Genomic DNA, 26,636 nt, shown 5'->3' with positions numbered 1-26,636 from the left:
TATAAAACAGAGCTAATTGTACGGTTTGATGGGCCGTATTGTGTTAACAGTATATTGGTTTCAAATGCATAAAAGGATGGTAATTAGTCAAGTTCTTCTACAGGAATGGAACAGATGGAATGAATATATATCACAAAGGAACTGAATAGTTTGGCTTACTTCTGAGCCTATGTGTCCAACAATGACTATTTGCCTACTGGAGAGCCTGGGATCCAGTCTATGAGGCTCAATGACTCAGCAACCCCAATCTGGTGATAAAGGTCTGGAGAATGCCTGGAGAGCAACTGACCCTGAGTCTGAGGTCAGCAAAGACTGGAAGCAACAGCAGCAGCAGCGACAACAACAACCATGACATAAACACACTTACCACCAAAAAGTGTTCTTTCCTTGAATATCTTTAAAACCTGGGCAACTGCTTGAAGTTGCTTCCCAGTCTAGTGTAGGATCTTCCCTTCTCGGTCAATCAAGAGATATACTCAAACATGCCCAAAACTGTGTCTGTTGATTACAGATACAGTCAGTTGACAACCAAGATTAACTATTCCACAGTAATATACTAAACCCCCTTTGTTCTCTATGTATGTATTGTAAATATGTATCATTTAACAAATGATCATTTGCTTGATCACTTACTCTGGCTTATTTCATTGTGTTACTAACCCGAGTAATTATGTCATCATTTTCTCTTTTATGTATCCCTTATATATCTTCATTTCCCAATATGCCCTTCCTTTGTCCCTCTTATGTTTTTATGAATGAATACTAGGAGCTTGGTAGTTAATATTTTCATAATAAGTATACTTCGGTCTGCAGCACTGAAGATTCTGATGTCCAGGATTTGAGCAGCCACATTCAGACAGCTTCTGCTGAGCTGATCCAACTCATATAAAAGCAGCAAGGTACATGTGAGAAAGAGAGTCTGATTTCTGAGGGAGGTGGGCAGTACATCTCTACAATAAATGCATTAATTCTCCATAAAGATTTTGCCACAGAAGTTAAAATATCTTCCTCGAGACTCTGCCTTTCAATACTGTTGAATTGGAGACCATCACACAGTCTGTTTTTCAGTGGAAATAAACTACATACAATCCACAGACTCTCCAATGTCAGTTTAGAGCCTGCTGATAGTTCAACTATTTGTAGCAAAATCTTGATAGGAAGGTTTTCCATCTAATGTTTTTATTTTGTCATAAAGCAAGGCAACTGTATGAGGATCTGTTACCCAGGTATTCTTACCTCCAAAGGAAACAGTCCTCCTGTGAACAGGCCCTGTAATGCTGTCTCGGGCCATATGTCAAATCACTTTTTATTCTTTTCTTCTTCTAGAAAAGATTATCTTTCTGTAAAAATATATAGCACCCCAATTCTTTTCCAGTTCACTTAGTTTTTACTACTCCGTGAGCACAGGAGAATAGCTTAAGATCACAGACTCAATTGAAACCCAAGATTGGATCTTTAATTTTACAAGGTCATTTTCAAGAAAGAACAAGATGATTAAATGGGCCTTATTGTAAAATTATATTATGACTCTAAAGGAAAAAAATGAAGCAATTTATTAATAATTTCTCACCTAAAGTTCAGAAAAAGTACTTTATTATTAGTGCCAAATGCCTTTCCACTGAACAGAACCATACATATTTTATGAAGTATTGGAAAGTACAACGTAAAAATGTGACAAAGATATCCATTCTAAATTAATGTAAAGGAAAGAAATCAGCTAAGTAATTGAAATAGAACCTGATGTCCGCAGAGCTCTTGGTGTGACATCTTTAGTGGTCTTCACCAGGAAAATGAGGGCAAGTTATGAGAATACAAGAGCAAATTAGAAAAACAAACCAAACACCATCAGAGAAGAAATCAGATATTATAGTATAGAAATAAAGAAAGTAAATCCAGTCTTGCAAACATATATAACCATGGGAGTCAAGAACTCCCCTCAATATAATACAGATGCTGCATATCTCATATAATTTCATTCCCCTGTTATTAGCAGAATATTCAAAAATAATAAAGAGAACACGACCTATACTTAAAAAAGATAAAACATGAAAAATGGATCTTTAAATATGCCAAAACATGCACAACCTTTTTTTATATAAAGTGCAGACTGTGTAGATGTCTGGGAACTTTAAATCATTTTTAAAATCAATAATAATAATGTTTTGCCATTAAAATGTAAATAAGAATATGTAATTTCCTTTATATATGATTAAAGATTTATTTAAGAAATAAACAGGTAAAGATACCAAAATGGAAAGTGCTTAAATTGAGATTAAGGAAGTAAAGTCCAATCACAAAATAAGTCACAAAATATTTTATCAAATTGCATTATATAATATATATATATATATATATATATATAATACAGATAAGTAGTATTCACACAATCATCTGAGATATTTTTTAAAGGAGCTTGTCAAATTTGATGGGAATCTAGTTTTTAATAAAATGATAAATTAGTAATGATTTATTACAATATTGAATAAAGAGTGGTGTTGTACAAATTCTAAATAGTCTTAATAAAAAAACCAGAGCCAGATATTGGGGTAAATGCTGAAAGACCAGCGAGACAAAGGAACAAGCCACAGCTACTTCTCACCTCACCAACTCCACAAATCCACTGACTGAATGTCTCTGAGTCCTTAACCAAAAGTCTCCTCAGTCAAAAAGTCTCCAGCTGAAAAGACTTTAGTTCCTGTCTTCTTGAGTCTTATATACATTTCTCTGCCCAGCCTTATCACTTCTTTCATAGTGCTGGGATTAATGGCATGTGCTTCCCAGTACTGGGATTAAAGGTGTGTGCCACCACTGCCTGGCTCTGTTTCTTTCCTAGACTGAATCAATCTCATGTAATCCAGGGTGGCTTTGAACTCACAGAGATCCAGACGGATCTCTGCCTTCAGAGTGCTAGGATTAAAGTGTGTGCCACCATGGTCTGGCATCTATGTTTAATCTAGTGGTTTGTTCTGTTCTCTGATCTTCAGGCATATTTTACTAGGGTACATAATATATCACAACAGACTAGTCAAGAAACAAGATAAATTAACTAATGAGCAGTGGATGCCATTTGAAGATAAGACTTGGGTTAAACGCATGAAGGGAAGATTGTGGTGGTATTCTAATTGTACTGAAATGTGATTTTGATTGTATGTTAATAAAGTTCCCCGGGGGTCAGAGCTATTAGAGCCATAAAAAGAGCAAGGCAGTGGTGGCGCACGCCTTTAATCCCATAGATCTCTGTGTGTTCAGGGATACAGCCAGCATTGGAGACATACGCCTTTAAGACCTAGAGGGCTGTACATACAGACAGTGACGAGGCAGTCACTTGTTTGGGTTTACAACCAATGAGAAGGCAGAACAAAAATACTATGAAAAGACTTACACACAGGAAATAGGTCTTTTTTCGGGAAGCTAGGACCACTGCAGGAGGAAGGGTAAGATTTTAGCTCTGAGCTCTGATCTCTTGGCTTGCTCTTTTACATTGGTTCTGTGTTTCTTATTTAATAAGACGGTTGGTTACATCTACAGAAGATGACTAATATAGAACTATCCTGAATGTCTTGTAGACATGGGACCTCAGGTTCTGAGGTCATTCATGTCTTTAATGAATGATGAACGTGCCACCCAGATTTGTTAGAGGGATGCATATTTTAAATAATCAACACAGCATTTTATGCACATATGATTAAAAATGTATGAATTCACCAAAAATATGCAAGCTGGATGACTTTAAGGAAACAATGTTTTTTTCTATATAACTAGACAGTTGCACAGATAACTCACCATGGTTGTGACAGCATGAACATTACCTGTGCAAGTTTAAGCCAGACAAAATTCCAGCATAAACTAAGGAGATGGACGTGAAGTCCCATTCCTAACTGAGGATGTACTGGAATTTAATAGCTGCCAGGAAAGAGAGGATCAGTTTTCTTTAATACCTGACCCATGGTAGGGTGACTATACTCTAGTTGACCCATATACAAAGACTGTGGCCAACACAAACAGGACTTTTTTTTTTTTAGATTATAATATAATTACATCATTTCTCCCTTCAATTTACTCTCTCAAAACCTTTTGATATGCTCCTTCCTGCTCTGCTTCAAATTCATGACTTCTCTTTTCATTAATTGGTTTTGCATGAATATGTGTTTATATGTATATGTAATATAGATGATGTGTGTACATGCGTATTTATAAATATAAACTGCTAAGTCCATAAGATATAACTTGAAAGTATGTTTTCAGGGCTGACCATTTGGCACCGAAAAATAATTGGTATACCCCCCCCCCTTAGGAAGACAGCCTTTATCACTCCCAACTTTCCTCAGTTGCCTGTAGTTCTTGTGCAGGGGTGAGGCTTCATAGTTTTTTTTTTCCAGTTCTCTTTATCATGTATGCTGATGTCTCCCTTGTTCAGCCCACGGACTGCACGTTTCATTGTTGTTCTTGTTTTGAAAGAGAGAACCTGAAGTTAAGTGTAGGTGGGTTGTGGTAGATTGGGGAGGATTTGGAGAGAGGGTTAATATAATTAAAATATATTGTACAAAATTTTTGAATAATTAATGTTTTTAAAGAACAAAACTAAGTCCTGAAAGGAAGAATATTCAAATGAGTATGCAATAAACAAGTGTACCTGGGAGAGTTACTTCAGGTCCAGAATACAGTTATTCTGAAACACACTTATTTAACCAGACTGATTTCCAGTGAGCTCCAGGGTCAGAGTGTCTCTGCCTCCATGGCAGGTGATTATACTTCAATGCTTGTGGAAAACAGGGGCGGGGGGCATTCCAGCCAACATCTGATTCCTCCCCTGATTAATAGAGATACGAATGTGACACAACCCTGTAAGACAAATCTCTAAATGGTCTTATTATTAAAAAAAAGGGGGGGAGCTAGATATTGAGGTGAAAACTGAGAGATCAGAGGAACAGGACAAGCCACAGCCAACTTTACCTTACCAACTCCTCAGCCTCCAGAGAGAGCTACTTCCTGTATATTCACGCCTATATACCTTTCTGTGCTCTGCCATCTTACTTCCTCTCTCTGCCCAATACATTACTTCCTCTTTCTGCCCAGCTCTATCACTTCCTGTTTGTCTGTATAGACCTCCAGACCTCTATGGTTAACTAGCACTGGGATTAAAGGTATGTACACCATGCCTGGCTCTGTTCCCAGTGTGGCCTTAAACTGACAGAGATCAGGATGGATCTCTGCCTCCTGAATACTAGGATTAAAGGCGTGTGCTAGCACTGCCTGACTTCTATGTTTAATATAGTGGTTGTCTTTTTACTCTGATCCCCATATATGCTTAATTGGGGCGCACAAATAAAATATTACCACACAACCCATATTTTGAGCACCCCATATTTTGTAATAATCCTAGCAAAATATAAGCACTCAGTAGCATTTTCACTTGTTTTGATAAACATCATTAATTTCCTAGGAATAAACAATTTATATATAAATAATGTATAGATATACACACATATGTGTGAACTCTTCTAAATAATATATATTTAATGGACTAGAAATGGCCCATATCTATTGAAAATATTTTAACCCTTTTTGTAATCAATTATATCTCATTTTGACAGGTGGAAGTCAACTAATACAAAAGAATATATATTTCAGAGTTAATATGCAGAGTAGAAAGTTTTCTTAAAATGGAAAATATTTATTATGATATTTCCCACTCCTCCTATATGATTTACATGGTGATTATAATATTGTAATGCTCCTTGTTATATATAAGTGACTCACAATATACTATATTATGTCTTTTTTTATTGCTGCTCTTCCTAAGTAGAGAGGCTAGCCTTGAACTCCTCCAGCCTCAACTTCCCTGGTGTAACTTGTGATTAGGAATTTCAGTGCTCATTACCACAAAAGAAATGAGTCTATAATTTGCCTTTTGTGGTGTCTCCTATGGATTTGGCTAACTTGGTCTTTTCTGTGAATTCAGGTGCATGCCTCTTTATATTTTTCTCTGAAACAAATTGTATAGTAGTAACATTATTTCTTCCTACATATTCAGGGTATTACTTTGCCTGATCCTGGCTTGCCTCTGTGGTCCTCGGTGTCTGTAAGCCTTCATCTACTTGTTCCACCTGTCTGTCTCCTGATGGCTGTGTGTCCTTCCGTGTCTCCTTTGCACTGCTTCCTTCAGCTACCTTTTGTTTTTATTTAGCCTAGTATTTTCACTCTCCCACCACCTTGAGAGCGTGAACAGTGCCGCATTTTATTTAATCTAATCAGTATCATGCTGAACACAAGAAACAAAAATGAGTTTATTCCACTGAAGTCAGAAAACAAACGTTGTGTTTGGTGGTCAGTGTGTATGTTATCTCTAGAGTCTGGGAGAGCAATGATTTTTTTTGTCATCAAGAGTATATAATGTTGTATCCTTAATACTTGGCACATATTTTCTATTTAAGACTTTAAGAAATTAACAAATCTTCCCATATTAGGTATTTGAAATTTAGAGATATTGATTTCCTTGATGAAGGTATGTGATACAGAACTTGTTTATGATGTAATGGATTAGGATTTGAACTTAAATATAATTACAATTTTGTGTATGCATTCCTGTTTCTGTGTATGTGTGTGTGCACACATGCATGTAATTGCACATGCTGTGGGAACATTCATGTGGAAGCTAGAGGCTGACAACAGGTGCTTTCCTCAATCTCGCCCCACCTTACTTTTTTGAGACAGGATCTCTCACTGAATCTGAAACATACTTATTCAACTAGACTGATTTCCAGTGAGCTCCAGAGTCAGACTGTCTCTGCCTCCATTGCATGTGATTACACATGTATGATATAGTGAAAAATTTTTATGTGGGTGTTGGGAATATAAATCATATATTAATACCCATGCAGCCATTTTCTTGGAGCATAATTATAATACCACATTAAGATTCTTAGGTATGCCAGGCAGTGGTAGTGCATGCCTTTAATCATTGCACTCAGGAGGCAGAGGCAGGCAGATCTCTGTGAGTTTGTGGCCAGTCTGGGCAACAGAGTAAGTTCCAGGAAAGGCTCCAAAGCTACACAGAGAAACCCTCTCTCTCTCAAAAAAAAAAAAAAAAGATTTATAGGCATAATTGAAAGAAATATTTTAAAATCTTATTCTCTTCCTTTACAAGCTATGGGATGACAATTTTCCTCAATAGTAGAACAATAAGAATTATGGATTAATATAGTTCAAATGCAAATTAGGATACAAATTTAGGTAACTAAAAAGCATAAAATAAACCTTAATGAATATCAATGAACTCTTATATGGGTTCAACATATAGCATCTCTGAATTATAGCATATTCTATACTACATTGATTTTGAAAAACATGTTACATGTATAATTTGCCTAACAAAAGTGTACAGAAAAATTATCAAAAATAAATTATCAGTATTCATAGTTTTGATTGTGAGATGATGCAAATTCATAATGACTAAATAATATTCTGTCATACATTTGAAAAAATAACAATTGATAAGTATTATTCAATAAAAACTAAACCTTCTAAATTAAAAGAATCTGCAAAGAATTTAGTTATAATATCATGACATCAGGAAAAAGATAAAGAAACTTAAAAGTTAGTGCAATTTAAGTCATATAAATAAATATAGATTTGAAAGAAACTATGAACTTGAAATGAAAACATGTCACCATACATTTTTGCTTGAAAAATAGAATAAAAATAATTATTTTTTCCACCTCTACCTGGCATTACAATACTCCAAAGTCTAATTGCATTAACACTTCTTGAATATTTTGAAAGAGACTGTGAAATCTTTTCCATAATAGGATTCTTAACTTGCAGTTAATTCATGGAGTCACCTCTCATTTAAAGGGTGGTTATAATTTGATCCTCACTGTCCACACGGACCCCAGGCAGTTATTGTCCACTGTGAGGTAGTCATGTCTACAGATCCCTCATTGCCTTTAATGTTAACTGTAAGTAATAAGACACAAAAAAGAAAATTCATAATATCACTAAGACTTGTTTCTTAGTACATTTCTCTAAGAAGAAAACATCCCCTGAGAAAGAAACCACTGTTTACTAAATGACCTGCTCAGGGCCATAAGGGCTCCTGGGCTCCGAGCTGTTTAGTGGCCTGTGTCAAAAAAAATTACTTGTTTCAGTCCAATTTCTCTCAATTCAATAACCCCTAAGCCTCTCAAAACAAAGTAAAGTTGAAATGATTTCCAATTGCTTTGGATGTGGATGTGGTGAGCAGTTCCCCATGTTTCAGGGACATCAATGGAACAATGCTCTGACCCTAAAGCCTTTCTCCATTTCCCATTAATCAAGATTCCAATGAGCTGATTTCTTTTTTTTTTTTAAGTCTAGTCTAGAAGAGATTTATGAGAAGTGAGATTTTTCTGACTCATGAGTTTGAGCTAAATACTTTAGATATGTTTGCAGAGGAAAACAACACTTTAAATAATGTGTGCTTGATTACGATCTGATTCCAGAGACCAGCAATCAGAAATCGTGAGAGAGTTGAGTGCAGGGCTTTCTGATCTCAACTCTAATTCCTGGTGAATGGCTCTTCTTACTGGGGCTTATTTAGTCACACATTCTAATATAAGTTTATTGTGTCAGAAAGGTAAAAAAAAAAATCAGAGAATTACATGGTGGCAGATTTCATTTACTCAGCCACCTGTCACTACCTGTCAACTTTCTACCCATTCATCACCGAGCTTGTCACATTTGACATAAGCTTCTGAAGGGCTGGGTGAAGGGGAGGCAGGAGAGGCTAGATAAACGTCTTCATGATCATCTTTAGCAATGTCACTGGCTCAGCACTCTCAGTCTTTCAGACTTTCGGGTGACAGCTTTTCCAGGAGGGCTGAAGCTGCATTCCAAATTGATATTTGTGGCAGCTTGGATTCCAGGCTAGAGCCATGCCTAGGGCGAGCCAAATTCTGCAGTTTGATACGAGTAAACACTGTGAACTCTCTTTGTGTTTGTGTGGCTGTGCTGGAGTAGAATGAAGGAAGGATAACATCAGATGGCAGTTGCCATAGGTGATTAATATTTTGTTTTGTTTTGTTTTGTTGTCTTTTACAGATTTAGTGTGCCTTCTCTGATTTCAGTTGATGTCCATAATGATCCTTTCATTCTGCATAAAAGCCGGAGGAGAGGCTGTCAGTCATGGAACCAATAATCAGGTAGAGTGCCAGCCAGGACAACTGAACCAAAATGTAAAAATTAAGTTTGCTGTTACATGGCATTTAATGGTGTGTGATATGCACCTGACCAGTTTTAGTGTGAACAGGAATTGTAGCTGTAAGGATGGGGCAGGACCTGAGAGCAAAAAGTTGCCCTAAAGTGTGCGTGGGGGGTGGGGGGGCATGGGGAGTATTGAGTCTGTGTCTATATGTCTCAGGGTTTAGAGTGTGGTATGTGTGTGGTCTCTCTCTCTCTCTCTCTCTCTCTCTCTCTCTCTCTCTCTCTCTCTCTCTCTCTCTGTGTGTGTGTGTGTGTGTGTGTGTGTCTGTGTGTCTATGTCTGTTTGTATGTATTTGGGTGGTACGTCTGTGTCTTTGTCTGTATGTCTCAGGGGTTAGAGTGTGATGTGTGTGGTGTATCTGTGAGAGAGAGAGAGAGAGAGAGAGAGAGAGAGAGAGAGAGAGAGAGAGAGTCTGTGTGTGTGTGTGTGTGTGTGTGTGTGTGTGTGTGTGCATATGGGGTAGTGTGTATGTATCTCAGGGGTTAGAGTGTGATGTGTGTGTGTGATGTATCTGTGTGTATGTCGTTGTCGGTGTGTATGTTTGTGCGTGTCTGCATATGTGTATGATTCTAGAAAACAGCTTGAGGTTTTAAAAAAGAGTCCAGAGGATAGAAAGCATGTTGTAATCAGGGAAATGTGAATTAATTTCTCTGCAGCTCCATGAATGTTGGAGATAATGAATGAAACCTAATGTAGAAGGACATCATAAGGTTATGACAACCCTCTGCAAACAGTGTAAGTTACCAAGCATTACTCAAGTATTAGTTAATTACCACTTAGAATTCTCTCCTATCAAAGGGAACCTGACAGGCTGATAAGTGAGTCTCTAAACTTGGCCTTGGGAATCAGGGAGACTACAGAATCTCATGTTTTATTAACTTTGCTGTTTCTTAGGGTCTAATCTTAGTCATCTTCAAGGTTTCCAAGTTAGGATATATGTAAACATTAAAGCAGCAGGATTCCTATATATCAAAATATTTAAGCAATAAGCATTTAGAGAGCTTGGCAGAATAGAAATGAGAAAATTCTGGGAGTAATTTTAGCCCTCCCATGGGAAAATTACAATATGAAAGAAAGTAAAGTTATACAGTGTGTTTCCACAGGCTGTGGGTTAATGGGTATTTTTATTGTAATGGACAAAATCCTTTCACATTTGATTGTATAAATATCCTTAGAATTTATGATCACAATGGAAAATATCAGGGTTTTTCTAGCTCTCTTTACTCAGTCAACAGTGATGGGCTGCACTGTGATTACCTGACACACAGTCAAACAAAGGTGACCTCGCACATTGATCTATTGCTCTCTGGGGAGGAGAGCTCTCCGAAGCTCTGTTTCAGAATAACAAGGTGAGAGGGAACTGATTCAAACTTCCTTTGAAAGAAAATGTCAGATATAGATTAGAGAAATAACAGAAATATCCCAGATTTCTTCAAAAGATACACAGGATTATATTTCCTAAAGTTCCAGAGACCCAAACCTAGAGAGCAGGTGTGTTGGTCTGTTAACCCCACAGTGGACTCAGAGGAGAATAAGTGAAAGAAGCTGGAAGCTGTGCATAATTATAATTCACATTTTGGTACAAATGCGAGCAATACCTTCCTTTTCCTTTAACCAATTGTTACTATTTTTATTAAATTATTTTGTTGCTATTTAGTACTAAAACGAATAGTTTTATTAATTATTAATACCATATCTGCCCTCTGATGCAATTCAAGGCTTTTATGTAGTTGGGTAGAAATCTAGGGTAAGGGCTTGGAGAGATTGGAGAGAAATGGCTAAATGATTTAAAGCATGTGGTGCACTTAACTAGGTACTCAATTCACAGTAGCCTCTTCAGGTATCTCAAAATCACCTATAACTCCAGCTTTTGGGGATAAGTGCCATCTTCAGGCATCCATGGACATCCATATACCACACGTGTGGCATAAACACAAACACAAAGACGGAGGAGGGGAGAGAGAGAGAAAGACAGAGAGAGAGAGAGAGAGAGAGAGAGAGAGAGAGAGAGAGAGAGAGAGAGAGAGAGAGGGGTGCTCAGGATGTTGAGAACATCATTTTAAGTGTTTCCTATTCGTTTATCTTTTTCTGAGAAGTTTTTTTTATGCAGTTCCATTTCCCATATTTTAATTAAGTGGTTTATTTTTAATATTTCATTTTTGAGTCTCTAATATATTCAATGCATGAATCTGCTGTTGGATATATAGTCGGCAAAGATCTTCTCTCACTTGTCAGCTCCTTCCACTCACTTCAGTTTCCTTTCCTATGCCGACAAGTTTTAATTCCATAAATTCTCTCTGTGTGCTGTTGGTGTGATTTCCAAAGCTATTAGAGTCTTATTCAGAAAGTCTATAAGTTGAAATGTGCTCCCCAAGTTTTCTTCCAGCAGTTTCAAAATTCCTGGTCTTACGTGGAGTTCATGGTACACTGACACTTGACGTGTACACAGGATAAGAGGTAAGGATTATCTTCACTTTCTTGCATGTAGCTTTCCAGTTTGACCATCATCATTTATTGAAGATTTTTTTCTACCATAATTATTGCCATATTACTTTAAAAATCCTATGTCATATCTACGCAGGTATATTTGGGTATTATATTCTATTCTATCTCATTGATTTATGTGCCTGTTTTTGTGCCAATATCATTTTGTAATTTTTTGATATGACTTTGTAGTATGATTTGAAACCTGATATGGTGGTATCTCTCACAGTATTCTTTTTGTTCAAGATTGCTTTAACTGTCTTTGGTCTTTTGTATCTCTGTATAAATCTTGAGACAGTTTTTCTATGTCTGTGAAGAAAGGCCCTGGAAGTTTCATTGCAATCACTCTGAATATGTTTACTGCTTTTCATTCTATTGTCATTTTCACAATATTAATTCTAACCCATTATCACTGGAGATCTTTCAGACTTCTTGTGTCTTCTCAGTTTCTTTCTTCAGTGTCTTAAGATTTCTTCTATAAGAGTTTCTGTTTCTCGGTTAAGTTTATTTCTGTCTGTCTGTCTGTCTGTCTGTCTGTCTCTCTGTCTCTCTCTCTGTCTCTCTCTCTCTCTGTGTGTGTGTGTGTGTGTGTGTGTGTGTGTGTGTGTGTGTGTGTGATAAATGAGATTGTTTCCCTAACTTTATTTTTAGTATGTTTGTCATTGGTATATTGAAAAGTTACTGACTTTGTGTGTTGATCTTGTATCCTGTTCAAAGTACTCATTCACACTAAGTGATTTGGGAGGAAACCTTTAGGGTCTCAAATATAGAGTTACATCATCTGAAAATAGAGATATTTGATTTCTTCTCTTCCTATTTGTACCTCTTTTTATTTATTTCTTTACTATTATTGCTCCAGCTCAGACTTGAAGCACTATGTTAAACAGGAATGTATATTAAACAGCCTTGTCTTTTTACTAGTATTGGTTGTAACCCTGATTTTTTGTCAATTTATAATGGAGTAGAAAATCAGAGGCATGAAGGGATATAAAGATTATGGGAGAAATGAGGAGGTAGATAGGAATGCTAAACCAAAGGAAAGGTTTATGAAAACCTATTGAAACTTATTATATCACAAACCAATATTTTTAAAAGGAAGGATAATAAAATACATGTTCTGTGGAATCATTCTGTACACTATGAAAACATGTTGCTCTCATTCTTAATAAAAAAAAGCTGATTTTTTATTAACCCCAAGAAAATAGAGGTGGGACAACCAAAGTAAGGACTGGGAAGAAGAAGGGCAGTGTGTAGAGTCATCAGTAAAGACAGAGAGAAGCAAGATGGGCATGCTGTACTGAGAAAATATACTAAGACATGTGGCCAAGAATAAGAAGTATGGGTTAATTTAAATCCAAGATTTAGCTAGTAAGAAGCCTGAGTTATTGGCCAAGTATTTATAGTTAATATAAGCCTCAGTGTGTTTACGTAGGAGCTGCTGGCAAGACAGAAACTTCTGTTTGCATACATGTGAAATAAAAGGAAGAATGCTGTAGGTTAAAAGATTAGTTGGTGGTGAGACCATGGAATATGGGAGAGGAAGCGGTAGTGGGTACATAAAACAAAACAGAGGATATATGAAAATGTTTCATGGAAGCCAATCACTTAATAAGCTAATTTTAAAATATAGCTTTAAAAGTGTTGGAACATAATTATCCTGGATAGTTAGATAATGCTGCTGCCAGATAACATAGGATATTAAATGAAAATCACAGAGCAAGGCATGGGTTATCACCCTTCTAATTATTGGTCATAGGGGCCTCAGAGGTGTCCAGAACAACACAGGTTTTTGTAAATGTTCTTAATTAACTATCATAACTGTGTGACAAGACCCTATGCAGAAGACAGTATATACTTTGGCTGCAGTATAAAGAGAAATCATTTTCAAAAGAACAAGAACTCCCTCCCTACTGGTTAGCTCTCATAGTGCCACAAGATATTATGTAGACTGCTTGGGGAGAAAAGACATCTGTGGTCTTCTCCAGTGACGGATGCTGTATGCTGAAATATTGACCTATGATGAGATATACGTCTACTAATACTATCATGACATAATGTTATAGGGTAACTAACCACATACTCTAATCTTACTTTGAGGCCTGCCCAGGAAGCAGTTTCATGAGTGGGACTACAATCATAATCAAAAGCCCATGGCTGGGAGGGTCATGGGTCGTAAAGTAGAACACGTTATTGCTATTTTGCCAAATTGTCTTTTTATGAAGAGCTCCCTTAATATTTATGTACCTAGCTATACACTTAGGAAGCTCTCAACCTTAATCATAGAAGAAGACTTTTTTCAGGATGGGCAGCAGTCCACAGATATTCAAAGCTCTTCAAAATGATGAGAATAGAAGATTCAGTGCTGAGCCCGAAATAGGATATCTATATCACCACCCAGCATTACTGCCAATGCTATGGGCATATTGTAGAAGGGAGGCAGAAACAAGCTAGTAGTTCAAAGATATGGAAGAATACTGTAAAAAAAATAAGTCTAGCTGAATTCAAGCATATGTGGAGCAGGTGATTTCTGAGTCCCATCCCTTACTTACAACAATTGTTAGTTGATGTTTTCTAAGGATGGAAGAATCAATTGTTTATTGAGGATATGACCAAGGATAGGATTCCCATGGTTCTGTGTATGGTCCATACCTATTCAAATATATATTCAAAGTATGTATACATATGTATAATTTATATATGAATATATTTGAATATATATGTATAGAGAGACAGATGGACAGATATGAAGGTAGGCGGTAAGATGTGTTGGGAAAACATGAGGAAAGCTAAAGTGGGGAATATGTGGAGTTTACATTATGAATATATTGTCTATAGTATATTGATATATTCTATATAGAACACATTATATTGCATTGTAGACATGTATGAAATTAGAAAATAAACAAAATTAAATTAAGGTTAGCCTGATATAAGGGAAATATTGATTAATTATTGTTAATTTTCCAAAATATTATGGTTTTCATAAGTCATGACATTTTAGTTGGACCACAAGCCTAGCAACATTGAGCCTCTCCCTTGGCCCAAACCATTGTCATAAATTCAACAGAAAAAAAAATAAGCTTTTTTAAAGTTCATCTCTGATCCTGAATGTGTTTTTCAAATACGTACTGGTTTTCTATTTTTTTCCTTTATTTCCATTAAGTCCACATTCCATTAAGACAACACCAGTCTATTTTCTTTCTAACACTCCTTAAGTTTCTTTTTCTGGTCACAATTTCTTTATTTGCCTGGATTTTTTCACCATTCTTCCACTTCTGGTTACTTTATATTTTACTTAAACTTCTATGTCCAAATCAGAGCTCAAGTTTTCAATTTGAATATCGCATCTCAGCACTCCAAATTTGCTCTAACACACCTAGGAAGGCTTTATGCCTATGCATCTTAACATTGCCTTTAAATATATAAAGTCAAACTGAAATTATACTAATAAAAATGGGCTTCTGTTTATTACAAATGCACAAACCTGAAGTGCCTTCCATGTTGGTTGCAAAGACTTTCCCTCCCTTGAAGGCCAGCAGACCTCAGAAGTTTGATAAAAAAGCAATAGTCTACTTCAAACCATGCTGCAAAGATCCATGTACTTAACTCTGTGTTTCTCTATCACTTTTTCAACCAAATTTTATTAAGTTCTGAATATTTAATCACACACACACACACACACACACACACACACACACACACACACACACTTCAGTTAAGCACTAAGCCCTGTGCTTAACAGACAGACATACAGACACTAATAAGAGTCTATTAAAATGGTGTTGTGCATATCAACCCACCGCTTGGCCGTAGAATTTTAAATAAAAAGTATTTCAAATAGCCTTGAGCAGGTGTCTGCAGTTCTGCAGTTCTGTTTGTTTTAATCATATCATAATAATTGTTTGACTTTGCTTTTTAAAATCAAAGACATTGTATTGAAAATTACGCAAGTATTTTTTGAATACTCTGCATATGGCTTATAAGATAAAATTGATGCTTATAGCTAACATTGTGAAGTTTCTTACATTTCCGTTGAAATATCTGATAACATTACCTAAGTTGTACAGTGTCTATCAATATCTCTTTTTTCCCCTAAAATCACATTTGAACATGCTTTTCTCACTGAATGTTAAAACGTTAAAACTTTGCCGTGTTGGAACCTATTAAAAATACTGAATATTCGGTGAAATAATACTTTAAAAATTTTTAATATATTCATACTTCAGCTGTAGGAAAATATTTGACACATATAACAACCTAAGTTTTCAAAACAGACATTTGATTGGGATACAAAAATACAATCTTTACTGAAAATATTCAAGATATTGTTAATGACCAAAGTGATTGCTCTCTTAATCAAAGACAGTTTTAGAATAAGACATTTTGGAACAAATAAAACAATAGAGTCCACTGTCATTCTATGAAAATTAGTAGGTCTATTTCAGTAAAGGGAGATTTCAATGGATATTAACAAACATAATTAGTTTAATGGTTAATGAGACTTGTCAAAAGAATATTTAAATGGACTATAAAAGATAAACATTAGAAGCTTTAAAAGAGAAGGAAACACATCAAAGTACATTACACACACACACATACACATTCACACACATACACAAATTCAATCACACCCATTCACATACACATGCACACACAAACATGCACTTATACACACATACACATTCATGTATACACACATGTACACAGAGAGAGAGAAAGATGGGGAAATCAGCAACAATAACCACTTACTGAGTCATAGATAAAATAACTGATAAAATTATGTATCAAATACACTCAAAATTTTAATATTCCATGAGATCTGGGGAACCATTTTGTCATGTATGCATGCGCTTAGTGACACGAGGCAAGGCTAGGAAAATGCAGGCACTTTTTTAAGTAAAGAAGGGCAAACACAAATGTTCCTTCAGGAGTCAAGCCTGGACATTTCTTATTTTTTGTTTTCATAAATGATGTAGAGGCAAGTACATTAGGGAATTCCCACATTTGTGGGAGACCTTCTTGAGTGATGAAAGATTTCCTAACACTAAGGCATCTCGGGGATATCTTGTAATTTAGCTTATCAGTAGCAATTTTATTTTAATTTAGAGGATTTTGTTTGGTAAAAAGGAAAATCTAACTTTTATGTAAAAAATATTGTCTAGGAATTATTAGTTTTCATATAAATTTTGTACTTTGAAGTAATTATAAAATGTAACCCCCGAATCACCAAATTATTGTGTTTAAATGCAACACCCAGATACTTGCCAGTGGTAAGGGAAATTTCAGACAACTTTACTTTCAAGAGGCTGAGAAGTCTGCACTGAAGATAATGTCAGTTGAAGACCCAGTCACCTCTACTCAGGCTCCCAGCCCACCATTTTCTTCCTTAACCACCTTCACATTGGTGTTTGTTCACCTCCTGTGTCTCCCATGTCTCATGCTCTCAGTGGTCCATCGTTCCCTTCAGCACCAGTATTTCAGGCTCATCTGCAAAGAGCTAAGTTTTTACTTAAAAAACACCACTGTTGTCTCTGGAAATGTCTAGAATAACTACAAAAAGACAACACTGGTGTTCTTTTATGCATTTCTGCAGAGGGTATATGCTGATATAAGCAGAGTGTATTTTTGTGTGTGTATTTCTAAAAGGCAAAGACCTGCTAAAATAATATCTATATATATAAAGAAAGAGAAGTGGTAGTGAAGAATATGAAAACCAGAACATATACACGTTCTAGTGAAGCAAATATGATTATTCAAAGATATGAAAGTTGATTGACACAAGTTATCAGTCAAAAGTAAGGACCAGATGGGAAAATATCCAAAATCAACAACAACAAATAGATTGTAATTTACTTCTACTAATGTGAGCCTAAAAATTAGACTTCCAAGAAAAGAAAAATTAATTAGCAGTAGTATTAAAATATATAACATTGTCTCAGTTTTTAAAAAAATCACAAACTTGTTTGTTTCCTCAAGGAGAATGGCAATACTTTTTAGATTAATGAACAAAAATTGCAGATATGAATGTGTTATTAAAATAATACTTTCTAAAACCAACAGAAAATGGAAACGATAAAGTGGTGTTTTGGGTAAAATGGACTATGTTTGTAGTTAATGAGGGAATAGACAAAATATAACAGTGAATTAAGGTTCTGGACATTGGGATATCTGCAATGTTCTGAGTCTTCTTGTGCATTTCACAATTCTTTAAAATGTTCTGCTTAATTGATTTCAGTGAAATAAAATAGGTTTTGCATCTAGAGTTCTGTATCTCTGTGAATTCTCCTTTGCAGTTTTGAAAATTCTGTTTCCACTAGCTGGAATTCTATGCAAAGATCTTTATCCTCTCTCTCCATTCCCTGCTTAGCTCGTGTGACTCAGTGAGATAGCTTCAAGAACTGTCCATATGCAAGTGGCTCACAGCTTCTCTTGCAAGACCTCTTCTGAGGTCTGTGACATCCATTTAACTTGTAGCTTATCTTCCCACTCTGATCTCTCATAATTATCAGAAACACAGCATGCGTGAGATCAAATCTTCACCCCAAATATATTTCTGTTCTGATCTTCTTCATTTGAGTAGCAGGCTTTGCTTCACATACTTTGTTCATGCCAGAAATCTGGAAAACATGTTTGAAACAACCTCTTGGTTCTTCTGCCTTTAATCCATCCCCACATGAGTACATTTATATTAAAATACTCCCTTCTTACCGTCCTATTTTATATGATTTGAACATAAAGATCTAATAATGGATCTACCTGGCTCTATTCTTCTCTCACTAATCCTTGGCCCCAAGAGTAGCAAAGGTGATATACTTTTTAAAGACGGGTTGGAGGAGCAGCTCAGTTGGTAGCTGACGGGCATATATGTAGCCCTGGGGTCCATGCCTATCATCAAAAAAAATAGAAAAGAAAGATAAATTATCGATCAGCTTGACTACCTATCATCCAGTTAATAGATAAGGAAAAATCACAAACACACACACACACACACACACACACACACACACACACACACACACACACACACACACACACACACTAAGCATAAATACAGAAGGGACTTATTTAAGAGGAAGAAAAGAACCAATGGGAGAAAGGTGAGAGCAAATAATTAGGAAAGTAAACAAAGTAAATATACATATTTGTATATTTCCTAATAAAACCCATCATTTTGATTTATTATCCAATGCAAGCTAGGAAACCATGAAACCATTTAAACACAATCAACAAAAGCAGACTCAGCAAGTTGTGTTTATATATAATGGGCACACACACACACACACACACACACACACACACACACACGCACACACGTGTAACAATGATAAAGAAAAAGAGGCTATGAACTTGAGAGTTGGGAAACCATGGCAGGGGTCCCAATGAGGCTAGCTGAGAGTGAGAAAAGGGAGTGGGAAAGTGATGCAATTCCATTTCAATAGGAAACATATTAACTTATTTAATTAGCAAGTAAACTAACATAGTAAGCATAATTTACAAATATTTTGAAATTACTTTTAAGACTTATTTTCTTATCATTAATTATCTTTTCTCAGTGCAGAAATATTGTCTTTAGCTACTGGACAGGACAGCAACACATCATTTTGGGTTCAATGTCATCTTACAAATATCAACATTCCCTCTATCCAATCTGCTACCAATTTTCCAACTTAAAATGCTACTAGACAAGATCAGATCTCCTTTTGATCTTATATTAATAATGGATGCTTAAAATATTTAAAATTGTATATATTCACAAATTCAGGCATTGTGTAGCACTATTAACATTGGTGTAAGTTAAGTGACCACATCAAAGAATACTACAAAAGTTGTCCCTACATAGATGCATGGTAAATAAGTTCCTATTTCACATATATACATTTAGGAGAAGTAAATCCAAGTGTTTTTTTTAATTTTCTATATTGAGAAATTTCTACATTACTTAGCAGAAATTATGGTGAATAAAACATTAATACGTAGATTACTAAATAAAACTGCTGTACCTACTGACTCAACTGAAAATTCCACTCATGTAGCTATGTCCACCTTTAAAATAATACAAATGTAATTATCACATTATACATATCAAGTTTCACTCAAAACTTTTAGTTCTGTTTAATAGATTTAAAGAGGTGTATGAAGACCACGTTACCCATGATCCAGATTGTTCTAGAGTTACAGCATCTTCATTTCATTCAATCCCCATTTTCAGTACTTGTTTTCCAGATTGTTGTGGACACTGGATTACCTCAGTTCCCTGAAATCGCTGACCATGGCAAATCACAGCAACATATGCAGCAGCTATATTAAGTGAAGGTAAAATGTCTTGTCTTTATTCATTATTGATTTAATAAATACAAGTATACAGAAGTTGTTCCAGTATCTTAGGAGATATAGTTTTATGTAAATATTTGTTGATGTACAAATAAAGTAGTTAACCATGTCTAACATATTGCACACGAAGAGGCTTATAATTTATGATGAATAACAGTAATAAATTAAATTTACTAATAGAATGAGATATGATTTAAGTATATGTGTAGCAGGGATTTGGTTAATGAAAACGAGCAAGAAAACAGCTTTGCTGATATCTCTGCTTTCTTCTTAAAGATCAATAAAGTTCAAGACCAATTTGTGTATAATTTCAGCTTGTTTCATAAAATCTGTTCATAAAATCTATTGTCCTGGTATCTCACTGAGATGGAATAAATTCTAGCATAAATCAGAGCTTAATCTTAGAAGATATAGGACCTAAACTTTCAGTTAATCCACATTTTTTCTCATATTATTACATTACCTAGTGGGATATTGTTTAAGGCTGATATAAAATACAAGAATAATGCTAAAATATAAATATTAACATCAATAGCACAGGTATTTATAAATAGACTAAGTCCCAAAGCTGAAATTTACAAAGGTCTAGACCAAAGCCTAAGAAATGAAGCCTGATTTTTTTCCATTTAAAAATATCCCCAGGCTTCTGGCACATCACACCTCAAGTATCATAACTTCTTACACCCAGAAGAAACAGAAAGTGCTACGAGGACCTTTTTTATTCATTTTGAAAGCAGGAAAAATAAATCTAGTAAGTATGCATTCTAAAGCTAAGATTAGTTTCTTTATAGTCATCAAAAAAAAAAAGGAAAGGAAAATTAAAAAGAAAAAAAGCTCAATACCCGAAATCTGTAGCAATAATGTAATTAGAAGCACATCATCATTGGAAAGAACATCATTTAGTATTAACATACTGTGCATCACATTATTTAGTTAAAAAAATCTATTTTGTTGTATTGGCTGTCAGTCAACCTAATTACCACCGTGTGGAAATAACTTCACTGTGAACTCTGTCAGCATGAGCTTAGTTTAAGGCAGTATAAAGTTTATTGCTGTTGCTATTAAACAGAGACACGAGTATCAGTCTCAGCAGAGAAGACCTGAGACCAATGACTCATTTAGAGTAAAATGTGGCAGAGTTAGGATGCTTAATATTAATTCCCTACTTTGATGTCCACAAACCCTGCATTAGCAGTGCATGTTTGAACATAAACATGCACACACACGCACACACACATATGCATACACACACACACACACACACACACATATATATATTACACACAAACACACATATATATGATTTATGTGTGTATATTTAGGTGTGCATGTTTATGTATATATAAATACACATTGTCTTAGTTTTGGTTTTCATTGCTGTGAAGAGACACTATGACCATGGCAAATCTTAAAAAGATAACATTTAATTGAGGGTAGCTCACTTACAGATTCAGGGAGCAAGGTAGTGTGCAGGCAGACATGATGCTGGAACTGAGAGTGCTACATTTTGCAGGCAACAGGAAGTAGACTGTCACACTGAGGGAAGCTTGAGAAAAAGAGGCCTCAAAGCCTAACCCCACAGTGACACACTTCTTCCAACAAGGCCACATCTTCTAATAGTGCCACTCCCTTTGGGAGCCATTTTCTTTCAAACCAACACACACATAAATACATTTATATGGTTATACACATTCACATTTCTATGTAGTATGGAAAATTTTAAATGTAGCATATTTAACATTTTATCACATCTCTTTAAATGTAATCAGAAAAGTTAGAATTTATGGTATTTTAGTCATATTTAGAGAGCATGTCCCTCAGCATTCCTATCTTTGATGTTCTCACAACAGCTCAGTAAGCTGTGAGCATTTAATAGCGTTTTTTTCTCAGCTCAAGGTAATGAATTCTTCCAAAATCCTCTCCTATATAACTTGGTCGGGTATGTCACAACAATTCCCATAAACATGGCACTAATTTCTGTCCTAGTTAGATTTATTTTTTTTCTTTTCTTGTTGCAGTAGCTATAAGATGTAGCATGGTATTAAAGAAGAGCAACAAGCGAGGCAATGCTCACTTTGTTCCTGATTTTAGAGAAAAAGCATTGCATCTTTCATTACATGTGATATCACCTTAAAGGTTGAATGTAATATATCAGATCCTCCCATTCCAGTTCCCTTCATCTATCTATAACTATCTATTCTATTACCCCTTCCTAAGAAGATTCATCCCTCTCAGCTACTCCCTTACTCTCTATCTAATGTCATACATATTGTGGCTTGCTTATTTGTAGTTGCATATTCCTTGGACCCTCAGCTCCCAAATAATGACATGAAGACTTACTAATTGTGAATGCTTGGCATTAGCTTAGGCTTGTTCCCAACTTGTTCTTATAATTTAATTTAACTCATTTATATTAATCTACATTCTTCCACATGGGTCATTACCTCTCCTCCATATAGTACATCTGATTTCCTATGCACCTTGCAAGTGAATCTCTGCTTCTCTGATTCCATCCCAGAGATACTATCTCTGCTCAGAAGACCCACCTATCCTCAACTGCCTAGCTATTGGCCATTCAGCTCTTTATTAAACCAATCATAAACCTTAGCAGAGACACATTTTCACAAGGTATCATCAAATATCCCTCAATACTTATCAATGATTTAACAGCTAACATCCACATATAAGTAAATACATACCAGATTTATCGTTATGGATTAGAGTTACCTCACTCAAAGTTATTTTCTTTCTAGTCCCATCTATTTGCCTGCATATTTTATAATTCCATTTTCAATGGCTGAATACTACTCCATTGTGTAAATGTACAACATTAATTTCTATTCATTCATCTGTTGATAGATAGGGAGGTTGCTTCTAATTCTGGCTATTATGAATGGAGCAGTGATGATCATGGTTGAGCAACTGTTTCTGTAGTAGGATGAAGCATTCTTAAGGTGTATGCCCAAGAATGCTGGAGCTGGATCTTGAAGTAAGTAGATTCTCCTGTTCCTGAGGAACCACCACAGTGGTTTCTACAGTGGCTGTACAAGTTTGTATTCCCACCAGCAATGGATGAGGGTTGCCCTTGCTCCACATCCTTCCAACATGAGCTATCATTTGTTTTATGGCCTTTCTGATTGGTATAAGGTGAAATCTCATAGTAACTTTGATTTACATTCCCCTGATGACTAAATATTTCTTTAAATATTTCTCAGCCATTTGAGTTTATTTTTTTTTTGGAATTCTTTGTTTAGAACTGCACCCTATTTAAATTAGGTTATTTGTGTTCTTGATGTTCAGTTTTTTGAGCTTTCCCTATATTTTGGCCATTAGCCCTCTATCAAATGTGGAGTTGATAAAAGTCTTACATTCTATAGGCTACAGCTTTGCCCAAATGATGCTCTTTGCTACACAAAAGTTTTTTTTAATTTCATGAGGTCTCATTTATTAATTGTTTTTCTTTATGTCTGTGCAACTTACATTCTGTTACAAAAATCTTTTCTTGTTCCAATGATTGCACAAGCATTACTCACTTTCTCTTCAATAAAATTCAGTGTATTTGGCTTTCTTTTGTGTTCTTTAGTTCATTTAGAGTTGAGTTTCATGTAGGGTACTAAGTATGGATCTATTTGGACTCTTCTGCATACAGCTGTTTAGTTTGACCAACACCCTTTGTTGAAAAATGCTGTCTTTTTCCCAGTGTGTTTTTCTTGTTTCTTTATCAAAACTCGAGTGTTCACAGGTGTGTGTATTTATGTCTGGGATTTATTCAATTTCATTGATGAACATGTCTGTTTTGTGCCAATTCAAAGCAGTTTTTATTACTATAGCTCTATAGTACAATTTGAGATCAGGGGCAATGATACCTTCAGCACTTCTTTCAATCACTCAGAGTGTTTTAGCTATCCTGGATTTTGTGTTTCCATATGAAACAGAAAATAATTATCCTTTGAAATTCTGTGAAAAATTGGGTTTGCATTTTGATGAGGATTGCACTGAACCTGTAGATTACTTTTGATAGGATGGCCAGTATTACTATATTAATCCTACTGATCCATGAGCATGGGAGAACTTTCCATTTTTTGATATCTTCTTCAGTGTCTGAAAGAGTCGATCATACATGTTATTTTACATGTTTGGTTAGATTTATCTCAAATTATTTAATATATTTGAAGCCATTGTCAGGAAATTGGAAGGAAAAGGTGGTAAAGATGGTAACACAGGGAGAGACAGATAAAAATGAGGGCTATTTGAATGGTAGTGTGGAAACCTAATACCACAGAAGACTCCTAAAATATATATATATATGAAGATGATCTAAATGGAATAACCAAATAACAGAGACCCAACTGGACACACTCATAACCAAATGAAGCTTTTGTTACTGGGAATAGCTACTGTCGGGGCTATTGGTGACTCTCCACAAACAAACAGCAAAGCCCTGTTTCAGAAGACAATGCCTATGCAGCTCATTTAACAGGGAGAAGTAGAGCTGGTTCCTACCTAGAGTTTTTATTCATAGAGACTAGGGTTTATGGTCATTGAAGATACTTGCATGCTACCAAAGGGGAAAGGTAAATACCAATCCATCTATAAACTCTCCATCTAAAATGATGATCTGCCTGCAAGGTACACTGGTGTGGTAGTGGCACAAGACCTATGAAATTAACCAGTCGATATTTTTTGGAGTCAGGCCCACTCCATAAGATGGAACCCACACCCAACACTGTTTGTGTGGCCAAGAACCTGAGATTTGATTAGCTTGGGATGTGGGAGAAATCAAAACATGACTGTTATGCTAAAGGAACTTAGCATAAAATGATTCCTAATAACATTCTGCCATAGTCATAGATAAGTACCTTTCTCAGCAATGATTAGGAGCCTCTCATATATAATATGAGAATAAGCCAAGATGTCCACAGCCAGACAATATGCAGAAAGTAAAAAACCTTGGAACACTCAGCCATAAAGGGTATGTCTTCATTAAATCCCTTCCCTTGGTGATCGAGAGCTCCAAAGAAGAGGAAGAGAAAAAAGTGTAAGAGCTAGAGAGCATGGATAACACAAGCCAAACAGGGCTAGAACACACATGAATTCACAGAGTTTATGGCAGCATTCATGGAGCCTTTGTGCATCTATACCAGATGGAGTCCTAGAATTGAAAGGAGAAGCAGACACATGCCCCACTAACCCAGAACCAACATCCAGTTGAGATCCAGTGAGAAAACAAACTACTCAGGGTAGTCCTCATGCCAAGCAGTAGCTGTCCAACATATAATAATTCAATGGCGTCTATGGATATTCCTTGTCTCATAATGTTAAGTTGATGCTCCTCCCCCAAGGCAGATCCTTTGTGTCTATAATTTACCTTCCAGTTTTTTGTTTTTATGGGATTCCTGGATTGCAACAGGTGGTGGTATCTTCACATGTACATGCATTCTTGTGCTTTTATGCTATTTCATTTTCTTGTTTGGTTGTTTTTTTCCTATTCTGGTTTGTTTGCTTTTGTATTATAATATATTATTATTATTATTATTATTATTATTATTATTATTATTATTATTAATTATTCCTAAGATACTTGTTTTTTGGTTAGAAATGGAAAGGCTGTGTATCTAGATGGAAACAGAGGTAGGGAGGGACTGGAAGGAGTAAAAGGATTGGAAATGTAATCAGAGTATATTTTATAAAAAATTCTATTTTCAATAAAAGAAAAGAATCAAAATTGTCTATCTATATTTGTCTTTTGTTTTTGCTATGATATTTTTGTTGAATTTATAAAAAGACTTTTTCTGTATCTAATGATACAATATTATTAATTTTATTAATATGAAGAACTATTACAAACAATTTATAATTTTTAGACAGAATTACATCCTAGAGTGAGTCTAACTTGATCTATATGTGTGGAGTGTGTGTGTGTGTGTGTATTGCTGAATTGAATTTTAATTGAATTTGCTTATATGGGTTAACAAATTTTTGTTTTAGTAGTATTGAAAGAAATGGGTCCACAGAGGTCTTTCAGTAAGGGTACATACGGATTTGTAAATTGTTGACCTCTTCAGTGAATTGAAATGCCTTCATATCTACATTGTTTTTGAAATAAATTATATAACAATACTATTATTTCCTCAATAAATATTTGGTGAAATGTATTGGAAATCCATCTATGATTTGCTTTTTTTTCTTTTGATATTGTTATTATTTTGGATGAGAAAGAGAGATCATGTGTGTGTATTTATATATTTAGGTTGCATTTGTGTGATGAATATAATTTCCTTAAACATAATATTACTTTTAGTAAAATAAAAACTATTTTGACTATATATATTAAAATCATAATATAACTATAATGTTTCTCTTTTTCTCTTTCCTTAATCCAATCCATATGGTAAATCCCTCTTCACTTTCATTCAAATTCATGACCTCTTATTTCACTAATGTTGTTGAGATCATATATGTATATGCATAGACATATATGTTTCTAAATATAACCTGAAAGTACATATAGTGCCATTGATTTGTATGTTTACAGGGCTGTTTGGGTGACATAAAATTTTAAGTATAAAGGTCACTATCT

General features: G+C 35.3%; 1 long non-coding RNA gene across 2 annotated transcripts in view; it reads left to right on the top strand.

Moving 5' to 3' along the window:
• Positions 1-8,943: 8,943 nt before the first annotated feature.
• Positions 8,944-26,636, top strand: part of LOC121823209 (uncharacterized) — a 39,748-nt gene continuing 22,055 nt past the window's right edge. Inside the window, exons 1-3 of one of the 2 annotated variants that reach the window (XR_013045079.1) lie at positions 8,944-9,035; positions 9,105-9,179; positions 9,898-9,976. This is a non-coding gene — a long non-coding RNA (uncharacterized LOC121823209). Of the gene's footprint in view, positions 9,180-9,897; positions 9,977-26,636 lie in introns of both variants that reach the window. The other variant, XR_013045078.1, reaches the window with a different exon arrangement.

The sequence above is a fragment of the Peromyscus maniculatus genome, chromosome 16, assembly GCF_049852395.1.
Source record: "Peromyscus maniculatus bairdii isolate BWxNUB_F1_BW_parent chromosome 16, HU_Pman_BW_mat_3.1, whole genome shotgun sequence".
NCBI classification, from domain to species: domain Eukaryota; kingdom Metazoa; phylum Chordata; class Mammalia; order Rodentia; family Cricetidae; genus Peromyscus; species Peromyscus maniculatus.
This window is presented reverse-complemented; position numbering and strand designations above follow the sequence as displayed.